The sequence below is a fragment of the Oncorhynchus kisutch genome, unplaced genomic scaffold (genome assembly GCF_002021735.2).
Source record: "Oncorhynchus kisutch isolate 150728-3 unplaced genomic scaffold, Okis_V2 scaffold622, whole genome shotgun sequence".
NCBI lineage: Eukaryota > Metazoa > Chordata > Actinopteri > Salmoniformes > Salmonidae > Oncorhynchus > Oncorhynchus kisutch.
Window position 1 is genome coordinate 72,495 of NW_022262567.1, and position 10,056 is coordinate 82,550.

The 10,056-nt window shown below is 47.2% G+C and overlaps 1 protein-coding gene across 2 annotated transcripts in view; it reads right to left on the minus strand.

Moving 5' to 3' along the window:
- The window catches only part of epn2 (epsin 2), a 45,352-nt gene extending 39,081 nt beyond the window's left edge, over positions 1-6,271 (minus strand). Inside the window, exon 1 of one of the 2 annotated variants that reach the window (XM_031815779.1) lies at positions 5,930-6,271. The gene's annotated coding sequence lies outside the window, so the exon portion shown is untranslated. The remainder of the gene's footprint in view (positions 1-5,929) is intronic. The other variant, XM_031815778.1, reaches the window with a different exon arrangement.
- Between the last annotated feature and the right edge of the window lie 3,785 nt (positions 6,272-10,056).

Sequence of the window (10,056 nt, forward strand, 5' to 3'; positions counted from 1 at the left end):
CACCCCAACCCCCTCTCCTCTCCCTGCCTCCCCTCAACCTACCTCCCCCCAACTCACCCTGCCTCCACCCTCCTGCCTCCACCCTCCTGCCTCCACCCTCCTGCCTCCACCCTCCTGCCTCCACCCTCCAGCCTCCACCCTCCTCACCCTGCCTCCACCCTCCTCACCCTGCCTCCACCCTCCTCACCCTGCCTCCACCCTCCTCACCCTGCCTCCACCCTCCTGCCTCCACCCTCCTGCCTCCACCCTCCTGCCTCCACCCTCCTGCCTCCACCCTCCTGCCTCCACCCTCCTGCCTCCACCCTCCTGCCTCCACCCACTATGAATACAACACTGACCTAATGACATCTCCTGCTTTAAAATCACTTATTCACACACAAGACTAGAGGACTAGAGTCTGTCTCCCCCCGGAACAATCCCCCCCCCTCACCCCCCAGCCCAGGAGGACTGAACAGACAGGGTCTGTCAGAGATAGAGACAGAGAGAGCGAGAGAGAGAGATGGTCTGGGCCTAAATCACACTAGACACTATGGAACACAAAGCTTTTACTATCTCATCCTTGGAATATACAAGGTCAGAGGTCATCTACCTTTGGCTTAAAGAGCAGGAACCCAGACTTCATCAAAGAAATCATAAATATAGACATTGTCATCCTACAAGAAACATGGTATAGAGGAGATGGACCCACTGGTTGCCCTCTAGGTTACAGAGAGCTGGTCGTCCCATCCACCACACTACCAGGTGGGTGGTATAGAGGAGATGGACCCACTGGTAGCCCTCTAGGTTACAGAGAGCTGGTCGTCCCATCCACCACACTACCAGGTGGGTGGTATAGAGGAGATGGACCCACTGGTTGTCCTCTAGGTTACAGACCAGCTACCAGGTGTAAATTCACAGCCGGTGCCCAAGAAAGACCTGGTGACCTGGCCAAATGACTATTGCTCCATGGAGCTCACCACATCCTCATGAAGTGCTTGGAGAGGCTGGTCATGGGCCACATCAAGGCCACGTCAAGGCCAGGAGAGGCTGGTCATGGGCCACGTCAAGGCCAGGAGAGGCTGGTCATGGGCCACGTCAAGGCCAGGAGAGGCTGGTCATGGGCCACGTCAAGGCCAGGAGAGGCTGGTCATGGGCCACGTCAAGGCCAGGAGAGGCTGGTCATGGGCCACGTCAAGGCCAGGAGAGGCTGGTCATGGGCCACGTCAAGGCCAGGAGAGGCTGGTCATGGGCCACGTCAAGGCCAGGAGAGGCTGGTCATGGGCCACGTCAAGGCCAGGAGAGGCTGGTCATGGGCCACGTCAAGGCCAGGAGAGGCTGGTCATGGGCCACGTCAAGGCCAGGAGAGGCTGGTCATGGGCCACGTCAAGGCCAGGAGAGGCTGGTCATGGGCCACATCAAGGCCAGTATACCCGGCCCACTGGACCCAGTCCAATTTACCTACTGCTCTAACAGATCCACAAAAGCTCAGAGTTCTGGGTCTGGACAGCACCCCTTCTGCAACTGGATCCATTCAACACTACTGTTCTCTCCAAGGTCGACCCCGAGCTCAGAGTTCTGGGTCTGGACAGCACCCCTTCTGCAACTGGATCCATTCAACACTACTGTTCTCTCCAAGGTCGACACCGAGCTCAGAGTTCTGGGTCTGGACAGCACCCCTTCTGCAACTGGATCCATTCAACACTACTGTTCTCTCCAAGGTCGACACCAAGCTCAGAGTTCTGGGTCTGGACAGCACCCCTTCTGCAACTGGATCCATTCAACACTACTGTTCTCTCCAAGGTCGACACCAAGCTCAGAGTTCTGGGTCTGGACAGCACCCCTTCTGCAACTGGATCCATTCAACACTACTGTTCTCTCCAAGGTCGACACCAAGCTCAGAGTTCTGGGTCTGGACAGCACCCCTTCTGCAACTGGATCCATTCAACACTACTGTTCTCTCCAAGGTCGACACCAAGCTCAGAGTTCTGGGTCTGGACAGCACCCCTTCTGCAACTGGATCCAGGACTTCCTCTGGGCTTCCTCTAGCCTGGCTAGCCGAGCGTGACGCTAACCACTCTGGGCTGTAAAAACACTATGTAGCTGCTAGCCTGGCTAGCCTAGCGTGATGCTAACCACTCTGGGCTGTAAAACCCTATGTAGCAGCTAGCCTGGCTAGCCTAGCGTGATGCTAACCACTCTGGGCTGTAAAACCCTATGTAGCAGCTAGCCTGGCTAGCCTAGCATGATGCTAACCACTCTGAGCTGTAAAAATCACACTATGTAGCAGCTAGCCTGGCTAGCCTAGCATGATGCTAACCACTCTGGGCTGTAAAACACTATAAAAAAAAAAAATCTCCACGAGTTCATCTGACTGGGGAAGTAGACAACGGGCCTCATTGCCAAAAAACCCTGGAATATCCCTTTATTGATACACCGGGCTGACAACACAATAGGTATTTCTCTGTGTGTGTGTGTGTGTGTGTGTGTGTGTGTATAGACAAGCTAATCCAACCGGTTCTTTCACCCTTCTAAAGAACCGGACTGTTGGAATCTAGAATGTTTTCAGAAGCAGTAAACTGGGACATGTTCACAGACAGAGAGTTCCTCATCACTCATCTACCATTCACATAAGCACGCAAGAAATCTTCAAGCGCTGATTTATCAACTGTGCTCAGTGAGCTCCTGCCCAAGTCAAGAACTGCTTATCAATTCAATTCAGAGATCAATCCATACTAACATAATGTAATGTCCAAGCACCCTTCTCTCTCACCCACCCCTCCCTTCCCTTACTATGCCCCGAGACGTCTCCCTTTTGTCCTCCCCAGCCCAAGACAAAGCCGGAGATACCGCCCCGAGAGTCGGCTACAGGTGCATCGGTCACCCCCCCTCCCTCCCCAACCTGCCTTTACTCAAACTGACCACACACACAGACAATAGACAAAGCCTGCCCGCTAACCCCACCACAGGTCTAGCGGCTCCCCTAAGCCTGGGCAGAGGGGCAGCATCCCGAGCCTGGGCAGAGGGGCAGCATCCCAAGCCTGGGCAGAGGGGCAGCATCCCAAGCCTGGGCAGAGGGCAGAGCAACCCAGCTACACCCAGGGGGGCAGCATCCCGGCTACACCCAGGGGGGCAGCATCCCGGCTACACCCAGGGGGGCAGCATCCCGGCTACACCCAGGGGGGCAGCATCCCGGCTACACCCAGGGGGGCAGCATCACGGCTACACCCAGGGGGGCAGCATCACGGCTACACCCAGGGGGGCAGCATCACGGCTACACCCAGGGGGGCAGCATCACGGCTACACCCAGGGGGGCAGCATCCCGGCTACACCCAGGGGGGCAGCATCCTAAGCCTGGGCAGAGGGCAGAGCAACCCAGCGGGGCAGCATCCCGGCTACACCCAGGGGGGCAGCATCCCGAGCCTGGGCAGAGGGGCAGCATCCCAAGCCTGGGCAGAGCAACCCAGCTACACCCAGGGGGGCAGCATCCCGGCTACACCCAGGGGGGCAGCATCCCGGCTACACCCAGGGGGGCAGCATCCCGGCTACACCCAGGGGGGCAGCATCCCGGCTACACCCAGGGGGGCAGCATCCCGGCTACACCCAGGGGGGCAGCTCAGTGTCCTGCACCATGTTTCCATGCTGAGAGATAAATGTTACAGTGATTGATACATGGTGACAGAGGTAAAACAGCGCCCCCACCTGGACAAACAATAAAGTGAACATACACCAACCGCTCTTATAGTGAATTATGTTCGGCTTCAATGTTAGCTAGTTACCAAAACTGTACAGATAGTTTACTGGAAATGTCCATGGTTTTTCTTTCTACAGTGATTCATCAACCAAATCAAATCAGCTGATATTATAAGCTAGTTATGAGAAACAACGATTCCACAGGTTGTCTAGTTAGCATCGTTTTGCCATGAAAACAAAAAAGCTAACAAGCTAACAACCCAGCCCCCCAAAAAAGGTTACCTAAAATGGTAAAGACAACTTTCTCTCACACACTAGTAGCTTTGTATACGAACTAAAGCTAAAGTGTCCTAAAACACTAAAACGTCTGAGTTGAGCCGTTGTTAGTTTTTAAACCAGTTACGTTGGATTGATGGACATAATCGTCATCAACGCCTTTCTGACCGGCTAGTTAAAAATACATGCAAAATAAAACAAACTAAACTGCTAAACATTAGCTTTCTGTCACATTTAAAAATGGTTGAAAATCTGTGTGACTTCACTACAACATCTAACTAACTTAATTTAAAACATGTTTTTAAGTTATGGTTATCTACAAACTTAGCATGTTAGTTACAAGAACTTATTGAATGAAAAATTCCCCCCCCCCAAAAAAAGTTGTTGGAACAACAAAAAATATCCTCACCAATACAAACTACATCTGGGTTTATAATTAGGGAGTCACCCCAACACAGTAGCTAGGCCACTAGCTAACTTCAACACCTTCTCGATACTGTTAGCTTAGCTACAACGATACTAAAAAAAGATAGCAAATGCTAAACCGTGTTAGCTAACTCACTGGCTAAACCGTGTTAGCTAACTTACTGGCTAAACCGTGTTAGCTAACTTACTGGCTAAACCGTGTTAGCTAACTTACTGGCTAAACCGTGTTAGCTAACTTACTGGCTAAACCGTGTTAGCTAACTTACTGGCTAAACCGTGTTAGCTAACTCACTGGCTAAACCGTGTTAGCTAACTCACTGGCTAAACCGTGTTAGCTAACTCACTGGCTAAACCGTGTTAGCTAACTTACTGGCTAAACCGTGTTAGCTAACTTACTGGCTAAACCGTGTTAGCTAACTTACTGGCTAAACCGTGTTAGCTAACTTACTGGCTAAACCGTGTTAGCTAACTTACTGGCTAAACCGTGTTAGCTAACTCACTGGCTAAACCGTGCTAGCTAACTCACTGGCTAACAAATGTTAGCTAACTCACTGGCTAACAAATGTTAGCTAACTCACTGGCTAACAAATGTTAGCTAACTCACTGGCTAACAAATGTTAGCTAACTCACTGGCTAACAAATGTTAGCTAACTCACTGGCTAACAAATGTTAGCTAACTCACTGGCTAACCCGTGTTAGCTAACTCACTGGCTAACCCGTATTAGCTAACTCACTGGCTAACCCGTATTAGCTAACTCACTGGCTAACTAACTGGCTAACTCACTGGCTAACCCTTGTAAGCTAACTAACTGGCTAACCCTTGTAAGCTAACTAACTGGCTAACCCTTGTAAGCTAACTAACTGGCTAACCCTTGTAAGCTAACTAACTGGCTAACCCTTGTAAGCTAACTAACTGGCTAACCCTTGTAAGCTAACTAACTGGCTAACCCTTGTAAGCTAACTAACTGGCTAACCCTTGTAAGCTAACTAACTGGCTAACCCTTGTAAACTAACTAACTGGCTAACTCTTGTTAGCTAACTAACTGGCTAACAAACTGGCTAACTCTTGTTAGCTAACTAACTGTCTAACTCTTGTAAACTAACTAATTGGCTAACCCTTGTTAGCTAACTAACTGGCTAACAAACTGGCTAACTCTTGTAAACTAACTAACTGGCTAACCCTTGTAAACTAACTAACTGGCTAAACCTTGTTAGCTAACTAACTGGCTAACAAACTGGCTAAACCTTGTTAGCTAACTAACTAACTGGCTAACTCTTGTTAGCTAACAAACTGGCTAACCCTTGTTAGCTAACTAACTGGCTAACCCTTGTTAGCTAACTAACTGGCTAACCCTTGTTAGCTAACTAACTGGCTAACCCTTGTTAGCTAACTAACTGGCTAACCCTTGTTAGCTAACTAACTGGCTAACCCTTGTTAGCTAACTAACTGGCTAACGTTAGCTAGCTAGGTTTAAGTGCTAGGTGGAGACATTCACCCAAAAGCATCCCAAGGAGATTTGAAACAACCTGGAAAGCAAAAAAACAATGAATAACTTACCATTTCCTTTTCCCGAGTTATTCTACAGAGTAAATGAATATCCAGGAATTTTACAACCCATACGATCAAAGAAGTCACCATCCAAAACAAAAATACCAGGAAAGTTGACTTATTTGTTGTGGTTGTTGGATAAATGTTCTTTCTAACCCTTCCCGTAATGTGTAGTTTAGTTCGCTAAGCAGGCTTTTACACGTCTCTGACTCTTGCTCTATCAACATGGCGGGCGGTAAAGCTCCTCTCTCGTCCCGGGAGGGGGGACATGTAGGCGGGGGAAGGGTGTGACCAAAGCTGCTTGACTCGCTGATGCAGAAATACATCCTTTCCTTCCCCCCACCACCTCCTCCCTTCTGAGGAAATCCATTCATAACGAGACCGTTTAGAGCAACAGTGTGCAAGGCTAGAGGACATGGGGAAGAATATAAAATATTAAAATCCTAGCTCCTAGTCTCCTTCTCAAAACCCATTGGAGAAGAAGGTTAGAAGGGACGAGACCTCTGGTTTTCTCATCCAATAGATTTGGAGATGGAGACAAAAACGAGATGGATTTTAATTTGAGATTTCACATGTTGGTTTCAAGACAACTCAATAGGGTGTGATTGCATTACCGCAATTCGGGGTGTTTCTTGATATGGGCGTTCCGTGTAATCCGTGTAAAAGCGCATTGGTGGCTGTCATTAGTCAGTCCGTTGATACCTGCCATTGGTTCAGTTCCTGCACTGTCCCACGCTTTTTGGATTTCCTATGTTGAAAAAGCACTAGTTTTAAATGAATGCTTTTACATATGACGCGAATTGCACTTTTTCTTTGCATGACTCGGTGGATGGCGCATTATGCAAAATATATTATTGTAAAATGGATGAAATCTTTTTTCCCCCTCATCAATCTACACACAATAACCCATAATGACGTCACAATACCCCGTAATGACATCACAATACCCCATAATGACATCACAATACCCCATAATGACATCACAATACCCCATAATGACTTCACAATACCCCATAATGACATCACACTACCCCATAATGACATCACAATACCCCGTAATGACATCACAATACCCATAATGACATCACACTACCCCATAACCCTTAACGACAAAGGAAAACGGGTTTTCAGAAATGTTTGCTAACTTATAAAAAATAAAAAATATACAGAAATATCACATTTATTTATTAAGTAAATGGCAGCGATTACAGCCTCAAGTCTTCTTGGGTATGACGCTACAAGCTTGGCACACCTCTATTTGGGGAGTTTCTCACATTCCTCTCTGCAGATCCTCCAATGCTCTGTCAGGTTGGATGGGAAGAGTCGCTGCACAGCTATTTTCAAGTCTCTCCAGAGATGTTCTGGCTGGGCCACTCAATGACATTCTGAGACTTGTCCCGAAGCCACTCCTGCATTGTCTTGGCTGTGTGCTTAGGGTCATTGTCCTGTTAGAAGGTGAACCTTCACCCCAGTCTGAGGTCTTGAGCGCTCTGGAGTAAGTTTTCATCAAGGATCTCTCTGTACTTTGCTCCGAATATCGTTCCCTCGATCCTGACTAGTCTCCCAGTCCCTGCTGCTGAAAATCATCCCCACAGAATGATGCTGCCACCACCAAGCTTCACCGTAGGGATGGGTGGCAGGTTTCCTCCAGATGTGATGCTTGGCATTCAAGCCAAAGAGTTCAATCTTGGTTTCATCAGACCAGAGAATCTTGTTTGTCATGGTCTGAGAGTCCTTTAGGTGCCTTTTTGCAAACTCCAAGTGGGCTGTCATGTGCCATTCAGTGAGGAGTGACTTCCTTCTACCATAAAGGTCTGATTGGTGGAGTGCTGTAGTGATGGTTGTCCTTCTGGAAGGTGCCCATCTCCACAGAAGAACAATGGAGCTCTGTCCGAGTGACCGTTGGGTTCTAGGTCACCTCCCTGACCAAGGCCCTTCTCCACGGATTGCTTAGTTTGGCCAGCACTAGGAGGAGCCTTGGTTGTTCCAAACTTCTTCCATTTAAGAATGACGGAGGCCACTGTGTTCCTGGGGACCTTCAATGCTGCAGAAATGTTTTGGTACCCTTCCCCAGATCTGTGCATTGACACAATCCTGTCTCTGAGCTCTACGGACAATTCCTTCGACCTCATGGCTTGGATTTTTAGGTTTATATATACATACATACATTTTTTATTTTATTTTTATTTCACCTTTATTTAACCAGGTAGGCCAGTTGAGAACACCTTTATTTAACCAGGTAGGCTAGTTGAGAACACCTTTATTTAACCAGGTAGGCTAGTTGAGAACACCTTTATTTAACCAGGTAGGCTAGTTGAGAACACCTTTATTTAACCAGGTAGGCTAGTTGAGAACAAGTTCTCATTTGCAACTGCGACCTGGCCAAGATAAAGCATAGCAGTGTGAGCAGACAACACAGAGTTACACATGGAGTAAACAATTAACAAGTCAATAACACAGTAGAAAAAAAAGAGAGTCTATATACAATGTGTGCAAAAGGCATGAGGAGGTAGGCGAATAATTACAATTTTGCAGATTAACACTGGAGTGATGAATGATCAGATGGTCATGTACAGGTAGAGATATTGGTGTGCAAAAGAGCAGAAAAGTAAATAAATAAAAACAGTATGGGGATGAGGTAGGTGAAAAGGGTGGGCTATTTACCAATAGACTATGTACAGCTGCAGCGATCGGTTAGCTGCTCAGATAGTACAGGTAGAGATACATACAGTACCAGTCAACAGTTGGGACATCTACTCATTCAAGGGTTTTTCTTTATTTGGACTATTTTCTACATTGTAGAATAATAGTAAAGACATCAAAACTATGAAATAACAGATATGGAATCATGTAGTAACCAATTATTTTTTTAAACAAAATCGAAATATATTTTATGTTGGCTGCTTTTCCTTCACTCTGCGGTCCAGCTCATTTCAAACCATCTCAATTGGGTTGAGGTCGGGTGATTTTGGAGGCCAGGTCATCTTTTGTATATTATCTACAATGTTAATACATGTTTCCCATTCCAATAAAGCCCCCAATAAAGCCCCTTGAATTGAATTGAGAGACAGAGAGAGAGACAGAGACAGAGAGACAGAGAGAGAGACAGAGACAGAGAGACAGAGAGAGAGAGACAGAGAAAGAGACAGCGAGAGAGAGACAGAGAGAGAGAGAAAGACAGAGGGAGAAAGAGAGAGAGAGAGAGACAGACAGACAGAAAGACAGAGAGAGATAAGGGTATCTTGATGACAGCTTTGCATAATCTTGGCATTCTCTCAACCAACTTCACCTGGAATGCTTTTCCAAACAGTCTTGAAGGAGTTCCCACATGTGCTGAGCACTTGTTGGCTGCTTTTCCTTCATTCTGCGGTCCGACTCATCCCAAACCATCTCAATTTGGTTGAGGTCGGGTGATTTTGGAGGCCAGGTCATCTGATGCAGCACTCCATCACTCTCCTTCTTAGTCAAATAACCCTTACACAGCCTGGAGGTGTGTTGGGTTATTGTCCTGTTGAAAAACAAATGATAGTCCCAACAAACCAGATGGGATGGCGTATCACTGCAGAATGCTGTGGTAGCCATGCTGGTTAAGTGTGCCTTGAATTCCAAATAAATCACTGACAGTGTCACCAGCAAAGCACCCCCACACCATCACACCTCCTCCTCCATGCTTCACGGTGGGAAATACACATGCCATACACGCAATACACATCATCCGTTCACCTACTCTACGTCTCACAAAGACATGGCACTTGGAACCAAAAAATCTAAAATTGGGACTCATCAGACCATTTCTCATTGCTTATTTGAGCTGTTCTTGCCATAATATGGACTTGGTCTTTTACTAAATAGGTCTATCTTCTGTATACCACCCCTACCTTATCACAACAAAACGTATTGGCTCAAACGCATTATGGAATGAAATTCCACAAATTAACTTTTAAGAAGGCACACCTGTTAATTGAAATGCATTCCAGGTGACTACCTCATGAAGCTGGTTGAGAGGTTATTTGAAAATATCTTTTCATTTATATATTTAGATTTGTTTACCACTTTTTTTGGTTACAACATGATTCCATATGTCACGGTCGTTGTATGGAGGAGACCAAGGCACAGCGTGGCATTCGTACAATCTC